Source organism: Saimiri boliviensis, chromosome 4 (genome assembly GCF_048565385.1).
Source record: "Saimiri boliviensis isolate mSaiBol1 chromosome 4, mSaiBol1.pri, whole genome shotgun sequence".
Taxonomy (NCBI): Eukaryota; Metazoa; Chordata; class Mammalia; order Primates; family Cebidae; genus Saimiri; species Saimiri boliviensis.
This window is the reverse complement of record NC_133452.1, coordinates 155,708,423-155,733,013: the sequence shown is the minus strand read 5'-3', so window position 1 is coordinate 155,733,013 and position 24,591 is coordinate 155,708,423. Positions and strand designations below refer to the sequence as shown.

General features: G+C 44.2%; 1 protein-coding gene and 1 pseudogene across 1 annotated transcript in view; both read left to right on the top strand.

The window, feature by feature from the left end:
* Nucleotides 1-15,727: 15,727 nt before the first annotated feature.
* LOC120361183 (5S ribosomal RNA) lies at nucleotides 15,728-15,845 on the top strand (annotated as a pseudogene).
* A 5,800-nt stretch (nucleotides 15,846-21,645) lies between these two features.
* The window catches only part of NUP153 (nucleoporin 153), a 92,954-nt gene continuing 90,008 nt past the window's right edge, over nucleotides 21,646-24,591 (top strand). Inside the window, exon 1 of the mRNA XM_074398486.1 lies at nucleotides 21,646-21,695. The gene's annotated coding sequence lies outside the window, so the exon portion shown is untranslated. The remainder of the gene's footprint in view (nucleotides 21,696-24,591) is intronic.

Below are 24,591 nucleotides of genomic sequence, written 5' to 3'. Positions count from 1 at the left end.
AGAATGTCCTCTGTTAGACCGACTATGTCCTCTGCTAGACCAACGTTTCTAGGCACTATGTTCTTTTGTTTTCTCTCTTTTTTTCCTTTTTTGAGATGGAATCTCACTCTGTCACCCAGGATGGAGTGCAGTGGTGCAGTCCAGTCTCTGCTCACTGCAATCTCCGACCCCAGGTTCAAGCAATTCTCCTGCCTCAGCCTCCCAAATAGCTGGGACTACAGGTGCTCACCACCACACCCTGCTAATTTTTGTATTTTTTAGATTTCACCATATTGGCCAGGCAGATCCCAAACTCCTGACCTCGTGATCTGCCCACTTGGCCTCCCAAAGTGTTGAGATTACAAGTGTGAGCCGCTGTGCCCGGTCCTGGCACAGCTTAATTATATCTTATAATTCATTTTCATCAATAGCCAACTTTATTATCATAGCTTCAAAAGTTGATCTCCCTGCCTCTAACCCCTTGCTTTTCCCATTCTGCATCTATGTCTAGTATGTAGAATGTCTTTTACATGCATTATTTCATTGAATCTTTGCAACAATTTGTAAGATAAACATTTTCATCTCCGTTTTATAAATGAAGAAAAGAAGTTTGAGAAAATTGCTGAAAGTCAGACGGTAGATGAATGGCAGCACCAGGCCATAAGTCAATCTGACTTCAAAGGCAAGCTCTAGGAGGGGGAGGGATGGCTTACACCTGTAATCCCAGTACTTTGGGAGGCTAAGGTGGGCGGATCACTTGAGGTCAGCAGTTCAAGACCAGCCTGACAAACATGGTGAAATCCCATTTCTACGAAAAATGCAAAAAATTAGCTGGGTGTGGTAGCAGATGCCTGTAATTCCAGCTACTCAGGAGGCTGAGGTAGGAGAATCATTTGAACCCAAGAGGCAGAGGTTGCAATGAGCTGAGATTGTGCCACTGCACTCTAGCCTGGGTGACAGTGCAAGACCTTGCCTTAAAAAAAAAAAAAAAAAAAAAGGCCGGATGCAGTAGCTCACACCTGTAATTCCAGCACTTTGGGAGGCCAAGGCAGGTAGATCACAAGGTCGGTAGATCACAAGGTCAGTAGATAGAGACCATCCTGGCCAACATGGTGAAACACTTGTCTCCACTAAAAAATATAAAAATTAGCTGGGCCGGTGGCGGGTGCCTGTATTCCCAGCTCCACAGGAGCCTGAGGCAGGAAAATCCTTGAACCCAGGAGGTGGAGGTTGCAGTGAGCCGAGATCACGCCACTGCACTCCAGCCTGGCAACAGCTGTCTCAAAAAAAAGAAAAGGCAAGCTCTAGTTCTATTAAACCATCTTAAGTCCAGCTTGATTTGAGTCCAAGCTACCTTTTTGGTTCTACCTCTTACTGATCCTACCCTCTTTCCAGACTCACTGTACTACTTTAATATCTTTTTTTTTTTAATTTTAGACAGTGTCCCCTCTTGCCCAGGCTGGAGTGCAGTGGCATGATCATGGCTCACTGCAACCTTGACCTTCCAGCCTTAAGTGATCCTGCCACCTCAGCCTCCTGAGTAGCTGAGACCTTAGGCACATGCCACTATGCCCAGCTAATTTTTGTATTTTTTTGTACAGACAGGGTTTCATCATCCTGACTAACATGGTGAAACCCTGTCTCTACTAAAAAATACCAAAAAAAAAAAAAAAAAAATTAGCCACGCGTGGTGGCACATGCCCATAGTCCCAGCTACTTGGGAGGCTGAGGCAGAAGAATCACTTGAACCCAGGAGGCAGAGGTTGCAGTGGGCCGAGATCGTGCCACTGCACTCCAGCCTGACAACACAGTGAGACTCTGTCTCAAAAAAAAAAAAAAAAAAACGAGAAATGAATATGTGTACTCTCAAATTAGGCATCATTCCAAAACAGTTGTAAATCAGTTCATAGGAACTGAGGCAGTTTTTTCTCTCTCTGCCAAAGTTAAGTGACCCCAAGGAAAGTTGCCTACTCCGAGTTTTGTCACTCTCTGTTTTGCCTCAATGATTTGTGTATATCCTTTACGTGTACCACAGTGTGTAATTATAGCAGCTTTACAGTACATTTTGAAAGTTGTTAAGGTAAGTGTCCCCTTCACTATTTCTTCTTCTTTTTTTTTTTTTTTTTTTGAGACAGGGTCTTGCTCTGTCACCCAGGCTGGCATGAGGCTCACTGCCACCCTTGACCTCCTGGGCACAAGCAATCCTCCCACCTCAGCATCCCAGGTATTTTTGTAGAGACAAGAGTCTTGCTATGTTGCCCAGGCTGATCTCAAACTCCTGGTCTCAAAGGATCATCCTGCCTCGGCCTCCCAAAGTACTGGGACTATAAGTTCAAGCCACCACAGCTTCACTATTCTTTTTTAAAAACGTTTTAACAATTTTCATACATCACACTTTTTTTTTTTTTTGAGATGAGGCTCTGGCTATGTTGCCCAGGATGGACTCAAACTCCTGGCCTGAAGCAATCTTCCCACCTCGGCCTCCTGAATAGCTGGGACTTTAGGTGTGTACCAACATGCCCAGCTCCATATGGTCACATTTTAAAATTAAATTTAAAATCCGTTTGTTTGGTGTAGAGGGTAGTGAAGGGAATGTTGTCTCTGCTTGGAAACATGTTTGAATGAGCTAGCTGAGGTAGAAAGATGAAGCTCACCAGGGTTCACTGGGGCAAGCCAGTTTTTAGACATTATAAGATAACCACGTGGAAAGTGACATTAGCAAGATGGCCCCTAGTGCTCATTCCTCCTACAGAGACAGCCAGAACAACAAATAAACAATGACCTTTTTTTTTTTTTTTTCTTGAAACAGAGTCTTGCTCTGTTGCCCAGGCTGGAGTGCAATGGCGTGATCTTGGATCACTGCAACCTCTGCCTCCCAGGTTCATGATGAGGTTTCACCATGTTGGCCAGGCTGATCTCAAACTCCTGACCTCAGGTGATCCACCTGCCTCAGCCTCAAAATACTGGGATTACAGGCATGAGCCATCTCGCCTGGCCAACAACAACATTTTAATGAAAATAACAGAGTGCTGGAGTGCACCAGAGGAGCAGCCGAATCTCAGGATGACCACATAGAGAATGGAAGGAAATGCCAGGCCTCTACCATCCATCCCCCAGTTGGGGTCAGCTGAGAACCAGCTTCCCCCTTCAGCAAAGAGGTATACAAGGGGATCCCAGCAACTCACATCAACTTTGGACACCTGCAAACCTCACCACTGCCCTGCAGTCCTCATAGGCACTAAGCTCAGCTGAGGAAGCTGCCTGGAGACCACACAGCTGTGCTGCCCCAAGAGAAGCAGGTGGCACTGGCCACTCCCGGCCCTGGTCCACATGCTGCTGCACGGCACCAGCCTGGAATTGGAACTATGGCTGGAGTGTGACTTGCTCTGTGGGCAAGTAGTTACAGACCTCTACTCATCCCTGAAGCTAAATTGCCTTTGAACCACCCAGCCTGGTATCCCAAACAAGCTGAAATGTAAACAGCAATTATACCCTTCTCCATGGGGCCAAGCAGAGGTAAAGCCACCTACCCCTCCCTTTTTCTCCTCAGGCAGGAGCTAAGGCAGTTTCCTGTTTCTTGCCAGGCTCGGTGGCTCATGCCTGCAATCCCAGCACTTTGGGAGGCCAAGGCAGGTGGATTGCCTTACCTCAGGAATTCGAGACCGCCCTGGGCAACATGGTGAAACCTCGTCTCTACTAAAGTACAAAAAAAATAGCCAGGCATGGTGGCGCTGTGCACCTGTAATCCCAGCTACTCAGGAGGCTCAGGCACGAGAACGTCTTGAACCTGGGAGGCGGAGGTTGCAGGGAGCCGACACTGTGCCACTGCACTCCAGCCTGGGCTAGAGTGAGACTCCGTCTCAAAATAAATTAAAAATAAAGCTGTATACTGTTTCATGGGAAAACAGTACCTTGGCTTCTCAGGGCACTCATGCCTCCCAGTGCCTAGGTTCAAGCAGCACCCGGGATCCCAGGTAATGAATAGCGTTTTGGCCACCCAGAATGATCATGCACCCCAGTGCCTCAGCTGAAACAAGTCTCTGCATTCCAGGGAAACAGTACCTAGGCTGCCCAGAACAGTCATGCCCCCAGGCCTGAACTGGACTGGCACATAGCCACCACGAGGGAATCAGCGTCCTGGCCGATCTCAGCAGCTGTGCATCTCTGGGCTGAGATGAGGTAGGACCCTGCATCCCAGGCTGAGCTGAGACACCTTACCCTACTCCTATGAGCCAGACAACTCCAGCACTCCGTTTCCCTGGGGCTGGAATGTCCCCCTAGTGTCTGAGCTGCTGAGACACGTGTCTCCTAGAGAATAAAATCATGACTATGCTGTTCCTTGCCCCAACCTAGGTCCCAAGTGACAACTGTGCTCCATTATTCTGGGTTACTTGCTGCCACTGCACCTGGTCTCACAGAGGCTGGGATACTGCCAAGCCCCACCATCCCAGGGTCTAGAGTCACTACTACACAGTGCCTCGTCCCCTGGGACCTCAGTTTCCACTGAGCTCTATTGGCTCAGGTTCCTGAATTGCAACTGTACCCTGATCCCCAGACCCATACCTGTAGAGCACCATTTTATGGACAGAGTCAAGCTAGTGCTCTGCCCTGTCCCCCATCCCTACTAGAGTTAGCATCACAGTTATAAAATGCAGTCCTGGGAGTGGGTACAGTGGCTTACGCCTGTAATCCCAGCACTTTGGGAGGCCAAGATGGGTGGATCATGAGGTCAGCAGATCGAGACTATCCTGGCCAACATGGTGAAACCCCGTCTCTACTAAAAAAAAAACACACACATACACACACACACACAATTAGCTGGCATGGTGGCACTCACCCTTAGTCGCAGCTACTCGGGAGGCAGAAGTTGCAGTGAGCTGAGATCGCACCGTTGCACTCCAGTCTGGTGACAGAGTGAGACTTCATCTCAAATAAATTAATTAATTTAGTTAAATGCAGTCCTCTGGGCCCAAGCTCCTAGGGGGTACCTAAGGGTTGCAGATCCTAACTCTATGGGCAACATACATCCAAACTTCCTACAGAGAGCAAACCTGCATCCCAAGACCCGGGTGCCATAATAGGTTTGAGAGACCCTGGGATTAAGACCCTCATCCCACAGCCACTTCAAGCACCTGAACATGGAACTCACAGGATATTAACAACCTACACTGCCACAAACAGCCCGTGTCTTCTTTTTTTTTTTTTTTTTTTTTATTATTGCTGACATTGCAGCTGAAAAAGCTGCACAGAGACTATAGCACTGAACCTTTCTGGAATCAGTCATTACATCTTCCCAAATGGCACATTAAACTCAACTAGAGGTGAAAGTCTTCCAGCACAAAATCCACTCCAGAAAGTTTGGAAGAGGCAGCTAGGTGTGGTAGCTCACACCCGTAATCCCAGCACTTTGGGAGGCTGAAGCAGATGGATCACGAGGTCAGGAGATTGAGACCATCCAAACTAATATAGTGAAACCCCGTATCTACTAAAAATAAAAGTAAAATTAGCTGAGCATGGTGGCATGCACCTGTAGTCCCAGCTGCTTGGGAGGCTGAGGCCGGAGAATCACTTGAACCCAGGAAGCAGAGGTTGAAGGGAGCCAAGATTGTGGCATTGCACTCCAGCCTGGGCAACACAGCAAGACTCTGTCTCAAAAAAAAAGACAGTGCAGTGGCACATACCTGTAGTCTTAGCTAATTTAGAAGCAGAGGAACAACAATTGCTTGAACCTAGGAGGCTGGGCAACAGAATGAGACTCTGTCTCAAAAAAAAGAAGTTTGGAAGAGGCAGTCCAATAATGTTCTGTACATACCAGATTACTCAAATTTCGAACTGTGGGATGTTAGTTTGCTGAAAGTTTATGGTTATTTAATGACTTCACCTGGTTGAAAACAGTTTTGGTGAAACCCAGCACTCAGTTTTGACCTCTCCTAGGTACATGTAGCTGTAACTGGAAATCGTTCCTTTTATGATATGTGATTCATGCCATGTGGAATTTGTGTGAGTGTGTGGGACACACCTGATTTAGCTTGGAGAAAGGTATATATAGGTAAGAGAAAGTTAGTGATGTTACAAATATAGTACTCTCAACAAATGAAATTTATCAAATGCTAAAGAAAAGAACTGGGCTTTGGAGTAGGGAAGACATGGTTTTGCCTTGTAATTTAACCACCAATTAGCTGGACATACTCATGTAAATCTCAGTTTTTTCCATATAAAGCAAGGACAATGTCAGTCTTACCAGCTAATGAAAAGATTAAATAAGATGATGTATGTAAACCAATTCCCTCAGTGGCCTAACCGAGCATCAGATATAGAATGAGCATTGAATAGCTGATTGTTTTCCTCTGCTGCAAACAGCTTCCCACATGTACCCCATATATGAGTGCCTCCACTGCCCCCCATACCCTTCCGTATTCTTTGCCTCTTTCTGAGAATGTTCTCTCCACACTTGCACCACCCTCACTTTTCATGTATATTCCTTTATATTTCTCCTTTCTCCCTTCAATATTTAACATACTATTTGCAGGTCCAAAAGATGGCCTTTATTCATAATAATAAGTTAGATTCTATTGTAACTTTAAGAAAAAAAAAGAACCAAACAAATCCTTCACCTGAAGAATTCAAAAAGGTTCTCCTCTGAGGCACATTATAGTTGAATTGTCAAAGGTCAAAGAAAAAGTGAATTCTAAAAACAGCAAGAGAAAAGTGTCAAGTTACATATAAGGGGATTCCCGTTAGACTAACATCGGTTCTTTCCACAGAAACCTTACAGACCATGAGTGAATGGGATGATATATTCAAAGTGCTGAAAGAAAAATCTGCCAGTCCCCAGTAAACCTATCTTTCAGAAATGATGGAGAAATAGTCTTACCCAGGCAAGCAAAAACTGAGGAAATTTATCACCTATAGACCAGCCTTACAAAAAATGCTCAAGTGATTGCAACATCTGAAAGTGAAAAGATGATAATCATTATCGTGAAAACACACAAGGATAAAACTCACTGCTAGAGCAGATACACAAAAAAGAAAGCAAAGAATCAAACCTTATTACTACAGAAAACTGTTAGAGACAGAATGCTTCTTCGCAGGTACCACAAGGAAAAATTAGCATTCAGACAAAAAGTTTTCTCAGCAATGCAATTTTACTTTCTGCAGAAAGGGTGCTTCCATTAGCCATCTTGCCACAATAGTACAATGAAGAAAGGAAAGGCAGGCGGAGTTATTCCTTACGTGTTGGATCCTTATCGTTGTGTCTGATCTTCATATCTAAACTGAACCAAATTGGCTAACAACTTAAAACTTTTCTGGAAAAAAAAAAAAAAAAGGCTGGGCGTGGTGGCTCACACCTGTAATACAAGCACTTTGGAGGCCAAGGCGGGCAGATCACCTGAGGTCAGTAGTTCAAGACCAGCCTGACTAACATGGTCTTTAAATAAATAAATAAATAAATACACTTTTCTAAATAGATAAAGGCAATGGGGAACAAAGGAAAAGAGGCCATTGCTTACAAAAGGAATTAGAAAAGTAACAGCCTTCCCAAGACATCCTGTGAGTATGTTTAACAGCTGCATAGGATAGGGCCTAGAAAGAGTTATTAGCAGAAATCAAGAAGGCTTTGAAGAAAGTCTTTAAAACAATTCTAACATTTACTATTATTATTCTTTAACAAGAAGGGAAACTTTGAAGAGGAACTTTTTACTTTCTGCAACAACCAAATCACAATGATACACAATAAGAGAGGAAGAAAGGAAAAATGGATATACAGAACAATCAGAAAACAATTAGCAAAACGACAAAAGGCAGTCCTAACCTAGTAATGATAACCTGAAATCCTTGAATGTAAATGGATTAAACTCCCCCTTAAAAGATAAAGCTTGAGGGTCTGAGTGCAGTGGCGTTTACAACTTACTGAACACAACCAGTTACCAATTTCTTTGTTCCTTTTCCACTCCCACTGTTTCACTTGACTAGCCTTGAAGAATGTATTTAAATGTTTCAAAAAGATACGAACTGGCTGAATAGATTTTTTAAAACCGTTACCCAAGCTGGCATAGTGGTTCTCACCTGTAATCCCAGTATTTTGGGAGGCTGAGGCACGTGGATCACTTGAGGTCAGGAGTTTGAGACCAGCCTGGCCAACATGGTGAAACCCCATCTCTACCAAAAATACAAAAAGTTAGCTGAGTGTGGTGGAAGGTGCCTGTAGTCCCAGGTACTCAGGAGGCTGAGGCAGGAGAACAGCTTTAACCTGGGAAGTGGAGGTTGCAGTGAGCCAAGATAATGCCACTGTCCTTGAGCCTGGGCAATAGAGCAAGAGTCTGTCAAAAAAAATATATATATATGACCCAATTACAAGAAGCTCACTTCACTGTAAAAACACATATTACACTGAAAGTGAATGGATGGAAAATATATTTCATGCAGTCTTGGCATGGTGGCTCATGCCTGTAATCCCAGCACTTTGGGAGGCTAAAGTGAGAAGATTACCTGAGCCCAGGAGTTTGAGACAAGCCTGAGCAATAGAGCAAGACCCTGTCTCAATGAAAAATTTAAAAATCAACTGGCTATGATGGTGGACAGCTATAGTTCCAAGGAAACTGAGGCAGGAGGATCATTTGAGCCTAGAAGTTCAAAGATCCAGTAAGTCATGATCACACCACAGCACTCCAGCCTGGGTGACAGAGTGAGACCCCATCTCAGAAAATAAATAATAATAAAGATATTCCATGCAAACCAAAACAAAAAGTAAAAAAAAAAAAAAAAAAAAAAAAAAAAGGATAACTTTACTTACATGAAATAAAACAGACTTTAAGTCAAAAACCATAAAAAGAGAAAAGAAAGTGATTATATAATGATAAAAGGATCAGTTTAGCAAGAGGATGTAACAATTATAAATACATATGCACCCAAGACTGGAGCATGCAAATACATAAAGCAAGTATTAGATCTAAAGAGAAAGAGAGGCTCCAATACAGTAGTAGTTTGGGATCTCAGCGTCCCACTCTCAGCATTGGACATGTCATCTAGACAGAAAATTTTTTTAAAAACTGGACTTAAACTGTGTTTTTAACCAAATGGACCTAACAGCTAGTATCAGAACATTGTCTCTGAGAGCTGTATAATAATAATATTATTATTACTATTATTATTTATTTGAGATGAAGTCTCGCTCTGTTGCTGGGCTGGAGTACAGTGGTGGGATCTCAGCTCACTGCAACCTTCGCCTTCTGGGTTCAAGTGATTTTCCTGCCTCAGCCTTGTGAGTAGCTGGAATTACAAGCATGCTCCACCATGCTCAGCTAATTTTGTATTTTTAGTAGAGACAGGGTTTCACCATGTTGGCCAGATGGTCTTGATCTCTGGACCTTGTGATCCACCTGCCTTGGCCTCCCAAAGTGCTGGGATTACAGGCGTGAGCCACCGTGCCTGACTATCATTATTATTATTTGTCTTTTACTCAGTTCTTAGTCAGTGTGCAATATTCTCGTCAGCAAATGCCACATATTCCAGGATAGACCACATGTTAGGCCACAAGTCTCTACAAACTTAAAATAATTGAAATCATACCAAATAACTTTCTGACAATAGTGGAATAAAGCTAGAAATAAGAGGAACTTTTGAAGCTGTGTAAATACAAGGAAGTTAAATAACATGTTTCTGACCAGGCGCAGTGGCTCATGCCTGTAACCCCAACACTTTGGGAGGCCAGGGGGGGCAGATGACCTGTGGTCAGGGGTTCAAGATCAGCCTGACCAACATGGCAAAAACCCATCTCTACTAAAAATACAAAAATTAGCCAGGTGTGGTGGCTGAGGCAGGAGAATAGCTTGAACCCTGGAGGCGGAGGTTTCAATGAGCTGAGATTGCGCCATTGAATTCCAGCCTCAGTGACAGAGCAAGACTATGTCTCAAAAACAAAATAAACAAAAAAACATGTTTCTGAATGACTGATAGGCCAATGAAGAAACTGAGGAATTTTAAAATTTCTCTTATTTTGTTCAAGTAATCCCCTTCAGCTATCTTTGGGACTAGGTAAAAATGCAAGTGTTACTTGAATAAATTTTTTTTTTTTTTTTGAGACGGAGTTTCCCTCTTGTTACCCAGGCTGGAGTGCAATGGCGCGATCTCGGCTCACCGCAACCTCCGCCTCCTGGGTTCAGGCAATTCTCCTGCCTCAGCCTCCTGAGTAGCTGGGATTACAGGCACGCGCCACCATGCCCAGCTAATTTTTTGTGTTTTTAGTAGAGATGGGGTTTCACCATGTTGACCAGGATGGTCTCGATCTCTTGACCTCGTGATCCACCCGCCTCGGCCTCCCAAAGTGCTGGGATTACAGGCTTGAGCCACCGCGCCCAGCTTGAATAACTTTTTTTTACACAGGACTATCAGTGTCTCCTGGCCAAGTAAACTTAGGATCAAAGGCCAATATAAAGGCTCTTCCTTGAAATGTAAAATCTGAGCAGAGCTAATTGTAGTTAAGTGGGTATTTAGGCTGAGTGCAGTGGCTCACACCTATAATCCCAGCACTTTGGGAGGCCAAGGCAGGCAGATCACGAGGTCAGGACTTAGAGACCAGCCTGGCCAATATGCTGAAACCCTCTATCTACTAAAAATACAAAAAACTCCTGGGTTCAATACAAAATACAGGGCATGGTGGTGCACACCTGTAGTCCCAGCTACCTGGGAGGCTGAGGCAGGAGAATTGCTTGAACCCGGAAGGCGGAGGTTGCAGTGAGCCAAGATGGCACCACTGCACTCCAGCCTGGGCGACAGAGCAAGACTCCGTCTCAGAAAAAAAAGTGAGCGTTTAGATATCCAGTTTCTCTTGCTTAGAGGCATGGGAGGCAGTATAATTTAATGACTTTTGAGAAATAACTTGATTCAAAACCCAGCTCTAATACTTGACACCTAGGTGAACTTGGGCAAGTTATTTAATCTTTTTTACAAATATTTTTTAGTTTAATTTTTTAATTTTTATTTTTTGTAGAGATGAGGTCTCTCTCTGTTGACCAGGCTGGTCTTGAATTCCTAGGCCTCACACAATCCTCCCACCTTCGCCTCCCAAAGTGCTGGGATTACGGGTGTGAGCCACTGCCCTTGGCCTATTTAAACCTTTCTAAGCCTTAAATTCCTTATCTGTAAAACGGGAGCCAAAAAATGAAAACAAGAAAAGAGAAAAAATGAGAGCAATATTATATACTTTATAGGATCATTGTGAAAATTAAATGAGATGCTACATGTAAAGTATCTGGTATTAAACCTGATTTATTATAACATTTCAGGGCATGTCAGTTCTCTTTTGTCCTTTCTGCACCTCTGTCATCCTAGTGCTGTCAATGAAAGAGAAATAGGAGATGTAGTTTATTTCATTTTATTTATTTTGACAGAATCTCACTCTGTTGCCTAGGCAGCTTCTGCTTCAGACCTGTGTCTGACTCCCAACCGAGGCACCAGCCAACTGACCCTTCTCCCACACTTCGCCCCTATTCAGCAGGAAGTAGCCAGAAAGAAGCGGTGTCCTGTATCATCAAAAGGGTTGGAATGTAAGGCCGGTTACCTCGCCGGGAGGTTGGGCACACCCACCTCTGCACTCAGCACCTAGCTCTGCCGCGTGGCTCCCCTGGAAGGCTCCAGCCGATGCAAGGCTCCTGGCCGGCTCTCCCACTGGAAAACCCGCCCAACAACCCGCCAACTAATAGCGGCCCGCCCCGTCTCAATCCCACTCCCCTGGAGTCAATCAGAGCACCCAGCTCCCGGGTTCAACAGATTCTTCTGCCTCAGCCTCCCAAGTAGCTGGGACTACAGGCGCTTACCACCACACTGGCCAATTTTTGTATTTTTAGTAGAGACAGGGTTTCAGCATATTGGCCAAGCTGGTCTCAAACTCCTGACCTCATAATCTGCCCATCTTGGCTTCCCAGAGTATTGGGATTACTGCACAGGCATGAGCCACTGTGCCTGGCCAGAGATGTACTTTAATGAACAATATTAAGATTTTTTTAAAACTACTTGATGAAAAAAGTGACACCACACCCCAAATGGTACAAAACACACTGGAATTTGAGTCAGGAGATGTCCATTCTGTCACTTAGTCACAAAATTGTGACTTTGAGTATTTAGCCTAAGCTCTCTGAGCCTCCATTGCCTGTTTTACTGGTGAGACTTGCTGGTAAAGTCTCCCTAAGGTTTAAGTCCTTCCAGGCCAAGTCCCAAGAGCAGGCCCCCAGGGCTCAGCAGGGAGCAGTAAAAAAAGAAAAACAGCAAGCTGTTCCCACTGCACCCTCCCTCCTCCAGACTCCCACTCAGACACAGCTGTCACCAGCCAGGATGGCTCTCCACTGCTCAGGAAGCACAGATCTCCATTTCCGGAGTGCTAAGGCCCAAGTCCAGCAGATGCTCAGAGGGGAAGCAGAAGAAATAACTCACCCATTACTTGTGGGACTGGCCGAAGAGAACATTACAGTTCCTTTCAACCTGTGAAGTCTGTGATTTCTTTGGTTCCTAACTCCAGCTCTGCACCAATCTTTTAGGAGAAAAAGGACATTCTGTGCAGGAAAACTAGTTTTCTTTATTTACAGCATCTAGCAGAGTCCTCTGCAGACAGTTGGCATCTTCTATAATATTTTCAGCTTGGAAGAGATACTGCTGCTTAATCAACTTTAAAGGAAAAGATGTACTTCTTGGTAATTTGAGCCTGGAACGAGATATTCAGTTCTTAAAATAAAAGAGGTAGTTACTGGAACCTGCTTAGACTACAGTTCACTTCTCTGCCTCCTGCTCAGCCTGCACCTCTTCTTCGTTCGTCCTTTGCTTTGATTTTATTATTATTATTATTTTTTTTTTTTTTTTTTTTTTTTTTTTAATTAGAGGCAAGGTCTCACAGTGTTGCCCAGGCTGGTCTTGAATTCCTGAGCCCAAGTGATTCTCTCACCTTAGCCTCCCAAAGTGCGAGGATTCTGATCATGAGCCACCACGCCTGGCTGTAACGCCCTTTGCTTTGTTATTGCAAGTGGAATAGTATTCTGATGTCATGATAATAATACATGACTTTTTGTTGAGTCAAGTCAAGAAATATTGCTGACCTTTATAAATATCAACAACCGTCCTAGCAGGTGAGTCTTCCCAATCATTGTTCATGAATGACTTTCAGTTAATGTGCCTTTAGTCTCTAGGACATAACCCTTAAGGGCACCAGTTTAGCTCAGTACTCCTAACCTCATTTTGGAATAAAATAGGCCGATGATATTGGCAGCTGAACGTGGCCTACCTAGCCATATTCACTTAAAAGAGACTGAACGCTTCTCTGCAAATGAGTGTATTAACAATAAACACATCCATGCAAGCAATCTAAAAAAACCCTTACTATGTAATTTACCTACTTTGGGGATATATATTCATAGATTAGTCTCTTTCCTGTGCAAGTATCCCTACACTTTAAAAAACTGGGAAGTTTACATGTGTATCTATTCCACAAAAAGCTAAACTATTTTGCATTCATTGCCTTGGGGGAGAAGCAGCTAGGGTGAAAAGGAAATAAATGTCCAGTGTCTTCTGAAAACCTAGCTCTTTAGGGGAATAGATACCCAGGAAAACTTCCCAGTTTTTCAAGGAAATGCTGATGATTCTTCGTAAGAATCAAGCAGTGTTTAGGTGTCTTCAAGTTTTTTGTTTTTTGTTTTTCCTGAAGCTCCGTGGCAAGAATTTAAAAAAACAAAAAAACTTTTTTTTCAAAGAAACAATGGCCAGGCATGGTGGCTCACACCTGCAATCCCAGCACTTTGGGAGGCCAAGGCAGGCAGATCCCCTGAGGTCAGGAATTCAAGACCAGCCTGACCCCGTCTCTACTAAAAATACAAAATTAGCCAAGTGTGGTGGAGCATGCTTGTAAACCCAGCTAGTTGGGAGGCTGAGGCAGGGGAATTGCTTAAACCCAGGAGGCAGAGGTTGCAGTGAGCCCAGATAGTGCCATTGCACTTCAGCCTGGCAGCAGAGCAAGACTCTGTCTCAAAAAAAAAAAAAAAGAGAGAGAGAGAGAGATGATATATTGTTATATTGCCCAGACTGGAGTGCACTGACCATTATAGGAGTGATCACAGCATACCACAGCTTCAAATTCCTGGGCTTAAGGGATCGTCATGCCTCAGTCTCTCAAGTAGCTGGGATTACAGGTGCAATCCACCACTCCTGGCTTCTGCAAAATATTTTTGCATCTGACACAGGTTGAAGCTATGCTCTTCAGATGGGCTTGTTTGGTGGATTACATTGAGATTTTCAACTTGGAACAAGAACAGGATGATAAAAATGAGATTAAAAAAACAGGTAAGAGGCCAGACACAGTGGCTCATGCCTGTAAACCCAGCACTTTGGGAGGCCGACGCAGGCCGATCGATCACCTGAGGTCAGGAGGTTGAGACCAGCCTGGCCAACATGGTGAAAGCCCGTTTCACCATGCCTGGCTACTAAAAATACAAAAAATTAGCCTGGCATGGTGGTGCACGCTTGTAATCCCAGCTACTTAGGAGGCGGAGGCAGAAGAATCGCTTGAAACCAGGTAGCGAGGTGGCAGTGAGCCGAGATCATACCATTGCACTCCAGCTTGAGCAACAAAATAAAAAAGGTAAGTAGACAAGACATATGAACATCCTCTTGGCCGCCTCCATCTTATCTTCCCTTTGAGAAATGGATACTGACCAGATTTTAGTTCTATGGAAGGGACTTTAATTGGATGTTACCATTACAGGAATAAGAAAGAAAGGGAAAAAAAGACAGAGGATGTGGGAAAGAAAGTGACTTTCAGGGAGTTTTAGCCAAAAGCAAGTCAGAGGACCAGTGCAACTGAGTACATAAGCAAAATACTGGGAGTCTGTTAAAAGACAGATTTCTGGCCGGGCTTGATGGCTCACGCCTATAATCCAGACACTTTGGATGCCAAGGCGGGCGGATCACCTGAGGTCGGAAGTTGAAGACCAGCCTGACCAACATAGTGAAACTCCATCTTTTAAAAAAGGAAAAAAAAGAAAATTTCTAAGTTCAACTCTAGAGAGTCTGTAGGTCTGGAGTATGGCCTGAGAACCCATACTTTAAATATTTCCCATCTAGGCCAGGTGCAGTTGCTCATGCCTGTTATCCCAGCTCTTTGGGAGGCTGAGGCAGGCAGATCACCTGAGGTCAGAAGTTCAAGACCAGCCTGGTCACCATGGTGAAACCTGTCTCTACTAAAAATACGAAAATTAGCAGGGCTTGGTGGCACACACTTGTAATCCCAGCTACTCAGGAGGCTGAGATGGGAGGATCACTTGAACCCAGGAAGTGGAGATTGCAGTGAGCTGTGATCACGCCAATACACTCCAGCCTGGGTGACAGAGCAAGACTTCATCTCAAAAAAAAAAAAAAAAGGCCTGAGGATGTCTAAAGCTGGTTAGGGTACATTCCTCTTTAGCGCTCCTTTTCCCCCTACTTGCAAGCAGCTAAACTATTTTGTGTTCATTGCCTTGGGGGAAGAAGCAGCTAGGGTGAAAAGGAAATAAATGTCCAGTGTCTTCTGAAAACCTAAGCTCTTTAGGGGAACAGATACCCAGGAAAAATGTTTGAGAGCTGGACACAGGAGCCTTTGTGTCCTCTAGAGGGACTGTATGCCTTTCCCGGAGAGAAGAGCCCTGGAGAGACAGTTTGTAGGATGAAATGGCAGAACAGACCCCTGCTCCACCCCGTAAGAACTCCAGTGGAGCAGTAAGAACCTGGAGAGGTATAGGGCATACCACCCTGAATGTGCCTGATCTCATCTGATCTTGGAGGCTAAGCAGGGCTGGGCCTGGTTAGTGCTTGGTGGGGAGATCTCCTGGGAATACTGGGTCCTGTAGACTTAACAAAAGATCTGGAGAGGGTTGGTTACTGTGTACAAGAAGGGTTTGGAGCCTTAGCATGGAACAGAAGCTACAGAATGATGCTTGCACCTGAGCAGAATAGGGAAAAGTAGAAAGAGCCTGGATTGAAGAGGCCACATGGACAGGGGCTCAGTAATAATTTGCACAGTCAGAGGACATCAGAAATGGAAGGTTCTCTCCCCCAACACATTTAGCAGTATGTGAGTTCTGAGAACAATTCTGGGAAAAGGGACAGGAACAGTGCGGCCTGATTGGGCAGAGGTTATATACTGCTACCTCTTAAAAGCAATGGGGTTTTGAAACAAATTTTGTCGAGTTAAAGAATATCAATTTCAGCTAGGCAACATGGCAAAACCCCCATCTCTGCAAAAATGCAAAAATTAGTTGGGCATGGTGGTGTCTGTAGTCCCAGCTAATTGAGAGTCTGAGATGGGAGGACTGATTGAGCTCAGGAGGTGGAGGTTGCAGTGAGCTTAGATTGTGCCACTGCACTCCAGCCTGGGTAATAGGCTGAGACTGTGTCTCCAGGAAAAAAAAAATTATATATATATATATATATATATATATATATATACACACACACACACACACTCACACACACACACACACACACACACACGTATAGATTTATGTTTGCTGCACTGGAAACTAATACAAAGAATAAGAGTGACATCCCTTGACAAACGATTTAACAGCCTGATGGGGTGTGGGTGGAAGGAGTGATGTGCTTGTGGTTCAGAGTTTCTTACAATTCCGGTAACTTCAAGCTAAAGAGCATCTGTAGAGTGGCAAGTCACTCCAGTGTACTCCATGACCCTCTAATTCTAATTTAAGGACAGGCGTGGGGGCTCACACCTAGCACTTTGGGAAGCTGAGGCAGGAGGATCACGTGGGGTCAGGAGTTGGAGACCAGCCTGGCCAACATGGCAAGACCCTATCTCTACTGAAAATACAAAAAAAGGCCAGACATGGTGGCTCATGCCTTTAATCCCAGCACTTCAGGAGGCCAAGGTGGGTAGATCATGAGGTCAAGAGATCGAGACCATCCTAGTCAAAATGGTGAAACCCCGTCTCTACTAAAAATATGAAAATTAGCTGGGCATGGTGGCACAGCCTGTAGTCCCAGCTACTTGGGAGGCTGAGGCAGGAGAATTGCTTGAACCCAGGAGGTGGAGGTTGCGGCGAGCCGAGATCGCACCATTGCACTGCAGCCTGGGTAACAAGAGCGAAACTCTGTATCTATATAAAAAATTAGCCGGGCATGGTGGCAGATGACTGTAATCCCAGGTACGTGGGAGGCTGAGGCAGGAACATAGCTGGAAACCAGAAAGCAGAGGTTGCAGTGAGCTGAGATCGCACCACTGCACTCCAGCCTGGGCAACAGATGAGACTCTGTCTCTCAAAAAAACAAAAATCTAATTTAAGGCATTTTGAAATAGGGCAAAGAAGTAGTGTTGCCAGGTTTAGCAAATTAATTGCTTCATGCAATATTTTCAATATTGAGGACATACTTATACAAAAAATTCTTCATCGTTCATCTGAAATTCAAACTTAATGGACTGTTTTGAATGTTATCTGGCAACCGTACAAAGAAAGGAGTTCGCAAGTGTCTAGGGCTCAATAGCGCGTCACCCAATACACTGATCTGGTTAGCAAAATCCCTACTCTGCTCCAGGAATCCTGCCAAGGTGCTAGCGGAACCTAGGTGAGAACAGTCAGGAATACCAGTTAGCTCAGCGGCTTCCAAAAACATCTCAGGCTCCACCCTCTCCACCTGCCCATTGCCTGTGGGAAGCTGTGGAGTGTCACCTGGCTAAAGGAAGACCCACAGGTTTTAGAAATCAGTCAGATCTAGAATGCTATGTTAGCTTAGTTCTCTTTTGATGTAGCTTATTCTGATGATTTTTGTCACTGTTTCCTGCTTGATGTGGAAACAAGGTGAAATTCCATTTGTAGGTAGGAGACGAAATTGATGATCCATTAAATAAACTATAAAAATGTCCATTGAAACCGTGAAAAAAAAATCAGACCTGTGTTCGAAGCCCATTCTGTCAACTATTTGGTGTGACCTTGAGCAAACTATGTAACAGCCCTTCTCTTTTAGACTATTCCCTAAAAGAGTTATAATAAGGATTAAAAAAAAAAAAAAAAGATGGGTGGAAGGTGCCCAATAACGTGCACAGCATAGCATGGGCTGTCAGTAAATAGTGCAATCATTCCCTGAACTTAATTACTAAGGGTGGAGACTTTAGATCCTATTCCTTGGCCTCTTCATCTCTGGGAGATCCTACCTGGATATTGTAATTGTCTGAGGACACAATTTGTCCCTCTGCAACCTTAGGTCTATGTATTTTTGCCTCCAGTGTACTTTTTTTTTTTTTTCCTTGAGATGGAGTCTCATTCTGTCACCAGGGTGGAGTGCAGTAGCGCCATCTCAGCTCACTGCAACCTCCATCTCTTAGGTTCAAATGATTCTCCTGCCTCAGCCTCCTGAGTAGCTGGGACTACAGGCATGTACCACCATGCCCAGATAATTGTATTTTTAGTAGAGATGGGGTTTCACCATGTTGGCCAGGATGGTCTCGCTCTCTTGACCTCGTGATTCACCCACCTCGGCCTCCCAAAGTGCTGGCCACTGCACCTGGTCATCAGTCTACATTTACAGTACCTTCTGTAACCTGGTCTTTTGTACAGAAGAATTTATTTCATCTAAAGAAAGGAGGCAGCCGGGCGCGGTGGCTCAAGCCTGTAATCCCAGCACTTTGGGAGGCCGAGGCGGGTGGATCACGAGGTCAAGAGATCGAGACCATCCTGGTCAACATGGTGAAACCCCGTCTCTACTAAAAATACAAAAAAAATTAGCTGGGCATGGTGGCGTGTGCCTGTAATCCCAGCTACTCAGGAGGCTGAGGCTGGAGAATTGCCTGAACCCAGGAGGCGGAGGTTGCGGTGAGCCGAGATCATGCCATTGCACTCCAGCCTGGGTAACAAGAGCGAAACTCCGTCTCAAAAAAGAAAAAAGAAAAAAGAAAGGAGGCAAGGTGCAGTGGCTCACACCTGTAGTACCAGTGCTTTGGGAGGCTGAGGCAGGAGGAGCACTTGAGCCCAGGAGTTGGAGACCAGCCTGGTCACATACCAAGACCCATCTCTACAAAAAGTCAAATAATTAGCTGGGCATGGTGGCGTGCACCTGTGGTCCCAGCTACTCAGGAGGCTAAGGTGGGAAGATCCTTTGAGCCAAGGAGTTCAGGGCTGCAGTGAGCTATGATTCTACCATTGCACTCCAGCCTGGGCAACAGAGTGAGACCCTGTCTTTAAATAAATAAATAGGCCAGGTGCAGTGACTCACGCCTGTAATCCCAGCACTTTGGGAGGCCAAGGTAGGTGAATCACTTGAAACAGGAGTTCGAGACCAGCCTGGCCAACATGGTGAAAACCCATCTCTACCAAAAATACAAAAATTAGCTGGGCGTAGTGGTGCTTGCCTGTGGTTCAGGCTACTTGGGAAGCTGAGGCAGGAGAATCGCTTGAAACCAGGCAGTGGAGGTTGCAGTGAGCAGAGATTGCACCACTGCGCTCCAGCCTGGACAACAGAGTGAGACTCTATGTCTAAATAAATAAATAAATAACATTCTCTGCTAAAGAATCACTAAATTGTACTCACATTCTCTAAATTGAGTGTCCTGACTCCAAGCCCACCAAGTTGAGGAGGGGAAACCGTGACAGCTAATCTGAAGCTTTTATTCTGTAAATTGTTTCAAATGCTATGCAACAAATATTTCCAAAAGGAAATTTATCTTCATACATATTTACTCAAAATACTTAAAAGTATGACCACTTCCGGCCAAGCATGGTGGCTCCCGCCTGTAATCCCAGCACTTTGGGAGACCTAGGCGAGTGCATCACCTGAGGTCAGGTGTTCAAGACCAGCCTGGCCAACATGGCAAAACCCTTTCTCTACTAAAAGTACAAAAATTAGCCGGGCGTGGTGGCAGGCGCCTGTAATCCCAGCTACTCAAGATGCTGAGGCAGGAGAATGGCTTGAACCCAGGAGGCGGAGGTTGCAGTGAGCGGAGATTGTGCCACTACATTCTAGCCTGGGCAACAAGAGGAAGATTCAGTCTCAAAAACACAAACAAAAAAATATGACCACTTCCACTTGTCCCTAAATGGCAGGACACATCCCATTATCATGTTTCCATCTGCAGAACACATGGCCTTCTATAATTGTTGAATGCTACTGTCTGTACATATGTATTTGTTAGAAACTGGGTCTCACTTTGCCAGGTAGGAGTGCAGTGGCACAATCACAGCTCACCGCAGCCTCGAACTCCTGGATTCAAGTGATTCTTTTTCCTCAGCCTCCTGAGTAGCTAGTATGACAGGTGCATGCCAACACTCCTGGCTATTTAAAAACTGTTTTTGGAGAAGTGGAGGTCTTGCTATATTGCCCAAGCTGGTCTCAACTTCCTGGCCTCATGTAATCTTCCCACCTCAGCCTCCTAAAGTGATGGGATTACAGGCATGAGCCACTGTGCCTGACCTGAATATCTGGGTTTTTTGTTTTGTTTTGTTTTGTTTTTTGGGTTTTTGTTTGTTTGTTTGCTTATTTGTTTGTTTTGTTTTGTTTTGTTTCTTGAGATGGAGTCTTGCTCTGTTGCCTTAGCTGGAGTGCATTGGCATGATCTCGGCTCACTGCAACCTCTACTTTCCGGGTTCAAGTGATTCTCCTGCCTCAGCCTCCCAAGTCGCTGGGACTACAGGTGAGCATCACCACACCTGGCTAATTTTTGTATTTTTAGTAGAGACGGGGTTTCACCATGTTGGTCAGGCTGGTCTAGAACTCCTGACCTCAGGTGATCTGCCCGCCTTGACCTCCCTGATTGCTGGGATTACAGGCATGAGCCACCACGCCCGGCAAAGGTCTGTTTTGAAAGTGCACATCCTTCTCCCTTCAGGTCACATCCTATTTTGGCATAATCCCTCAGAAAAAGCACCATCTTAGCGCCGGGCGCGGTGGCTCAAGCCTGTAATCCCAGCACTTTGGGAGGCCGAGGCGGGTGGATCACGAGGTCGAGAGATCGAGACCATCCTGGTCAACATGGTGAAACCCCGTCTCTACTAAAAGTGCAAAAAATTAGCTGGGCATGGTGGCACGTGCCTGTAATCCCAGCTACTCAGGAGGCTGAGGCAGGAGAATTGCCTGACCCCAAGAGGCGGAGGTTGCGGTGAGCCGAGGTCGCGCCATTGCACTCCAGCCTGGGTAACAGGGGCGAAACTCCGTCTCAAAAAAAAAAAAAAAAAGAAAAAGCACCATCTTGATCTGAGTCCATAAAAGTAATTTTTCTGTTAAACCTCTGACACTACAAATAACACATAGTTTCAGGTAAATTGTGCTTAAAAGCAAAGGGGAGATTATGAGTGTTCTAACAATAAAAGATTGTTTTAACAAGTTTCATTTTAAAGTATTTTTTTCCAAACACTGAAAACATTTGCATAACATCAAAGTTGTTAAGGAATTATGAAACCTCCCATAAATATCCATTCATGTACTCAATAAATATTTATTCAATTTGTGCCTGGCCTTATGGATACAAAAGGTTAGGAAAACATGAAGTGACAGTGACAAGGGTCTTTTCTTTCCCATGTTTTATTTATTAGTCCTTCATTATTTATGACACCAGTAACTGACACTCTGGGCTTCGGTAACACCATTTCTGCAAGGTATCATTCATCTTCCCTTCGTTTTTTAACAGCTTTTGAATTTAGGTCAACAAGGAGCCAATCTGGACCCGAAAGTCTGCCTTACAGAGGGAAGATACACCAAGGGTGAGTTCAGGTTGGCCGTGAACCTAGCAGAATGTTTGATGGTATTTTCAGGCATGTCTAGTGGTGACTAGTTGCCCGAATTTAAAATTTGCCCTCCCTCCTTGCTCATCTCTGCCTCCCTCTCTTCTGTCTGACCTCATTCCTTAAACATTTCCCCTTTTCTTTTTCTATATTGCTTCCATATATAGGAAGTTTTCAGTGGAAAATTGCTGGAGAAATTTAAACAAGTGATCTGACCTGTCTTGTTTAGATCTGATGTAAAGCTAACCACTGCATTTTTCTTGTTCTTTTCTTTAACTTGAAATTAGGATACCCCTGCCTCTACTAAAAAAATGGAAAAATTAGCCAAAAATTTTCGTGGCAGGTGCCTGTAGTCCGAGCTACTCGGGAGCCTGAGGCACGAGAATCACTTGAACCCTGGAGAGGCTGCAGTGAGCAGAGATCTCGCCACTGCACTCCAGCCTGGGTGACATGAGAGACACCATCTCAAAAGAAAAGAAATTAGAACAGAAACCTTCTCAGAACTGTTGCATTTTTTTCCCTCTACCTCAGTTTTGGATACTTTTTCTTTTTTTGAAATGGAGTCATGCTCTGCCGCCCAAGCTGAGAGTGCAGTGGCATGATCTCAGCTCACTGCGACCTCCGCCTCCCAGGTTCAAGTGATTCTCCTGCCTTAGCCTCCCAAGTAGCTGGGATTACAGGCACATGCCACCATGCCCAGCTAATTTTTGGTATTTTCAATAGAGATGGAATTTCACTGTGTTAGGCAGGATGGTCTCGATCTCCCAACCTCGTGATCCACCCACCTTAGCTTCCAAAAGTACTGGGATTACAGGCGTGTGCCGGTGTGCCTGGCCCTCAGTTTTGGATACTTTTCAAAGGACCCTGTTGTAAAGTTAGTGATGAAGGGAAGAAGTCAGTTCCTCTTTGTAAACCAAAACCAAAACAAGAGACTCTGCTGGTATGGGAGGAGGCACAGCTGCAAAGCCTGGCCCTTATCATGAGGAGTCAAAGAGGCAGAGCTACAGTGGACAATAGTAAAAAGAGAAAAATGGGGTTTCCTTCCCAATTGTCTACTCCTGATGCCCCTCTGTGGATTTGCCTCCTTACTGCACAGCAGCAGACCATTCTTTGCAGAGTCACTGCTGGCCGGCATGGATATTCAGTATGAGAGAGACAAGTGATGAAACTCAAGCATCAGCAAGGATGAAGCTATAATCAATCCTGGGACTCAGCACTTCAGCTGGAAGGGATGGGCCTAAAGGCAGGTTCTTCTTGTAGGAGGTGCTTCTGAGCCACTGCTGACTCATTGAAGGGGCAAGATTTTATGTCCAAATGAGTCAAAAAGAAAATTTAACAGTACTAACTTAAAATATTTAAGTTATGGCTTGGGTTTAATTGCGGCTGGGAGATGTTGCTTTTCTGTGGCCTCTTTGGAGAACTATGGTCTGCTTTGATGCTTTTATTCCGCACGTCGTGTGCGTACATAGTGGAAGCCACATCTTCATGGGGAGAGTGTTCTGTAGTTAGGGGTGGTTGTTTAAGTAGGTTTTGCTCAGCGCCTGCAAAGTTGCCTTCTATTTGTTTGGTGATACTGCCTTTTTAATACTGACTGTAGAATAATATAACCTCACTCAACTTTGCTTTGGAGGATATTTGAAGAGTTCTTTTTACTGGGATTTTTGTTTGTTTGTTTGTTTTAAAGAAGCCTGTTTTGGGTAGCTCATGATATCCTACTGTCGTTATAATGGATTCAAACAAAGTAAGCTATGTTGAAGTCACTGGCCATGGATTCTAGGTATAGGCTTGAAATCATCTTAACTAACCATTATGCTTGTATAATTGTATAATTGCTCTGTTAAATCAGCTCTGTTACCTGTGATGATACAGAATAAGAATGTGCTACATCCAGATTTTCATTTCAGTCAATAGCCTAGCTTCCTTTGGAAAAAGAAGCTAATGAAAATAACAACTAAAAACGGTTCATTTCATTTCTGCTTACTTTGCGGTAAAAGTGAAAGGTCTTGAATGGTAAATAAGAGGAAAAACAGCTACATGATCAATAATCTATTGGCTCATCAGTTCTGTCTTAAATTGTTTGTTGTTGTAGATTAGTAAGGAATAGGAATTCCTAAGCCTGCTCTTTGTGGGAACTTCAGTTACCTCATTATCTTGCCTTGATGTTTAACTGTTCACATGAGCAAACAGGCTTCTATTTGGCCTATACAAGGGTGATGAATGTGAGTCTTAAATATGATTTTTCACCTTTTGTATTGGACAGCTTTTTAGGCTTTCTCTATTGCAGGAGTCAAGAAGAACAGTAGGCATGTTGTGGAAGAAATACTTTTGATGACTTGCTTCTGGAAATTTCTAGACTAAGATGTCCACTATTGTTATCAGAATGAACATTTCCAGCAGTAATGTTTGGAGAAAATACAGTGTCTGATTATTGTCTTAGCTTCATAGCAGCTATTTAAGAGGTCAAGCTACTAGAAGTAGGTAATCTAATTGTTTTTATGATTTGTCAAGTAGAAAACTGCTATCATTCCTGCCTATAGAATTTAGAAAAATTACAGTTGATTCCAAGTTGCCTGAGTTCTCATCCACTGTTCCAGATATTAGATGCTAATCTAAGCCCAAGAATATTCCCTCCTAGAGTGCCTGCTTGCTTGTCTACCTTAAAAATGATTTTGTGACTACCACAGAAGAGAAAAGTCATAGCAATTCTAAGGAACTAGCCTGATATTTCCTTTTGCTCATAACTTCTTGGATTACGGTTTACGTTACATCCATGTTTTTTGTTTTTCATGAATTAATTCTAAAATAAAATTATTTTTTCTTTGCAACCAACCAATTAGCAGTGACTAAAAGAAAATCTGTACAAGAAAAGGGTACA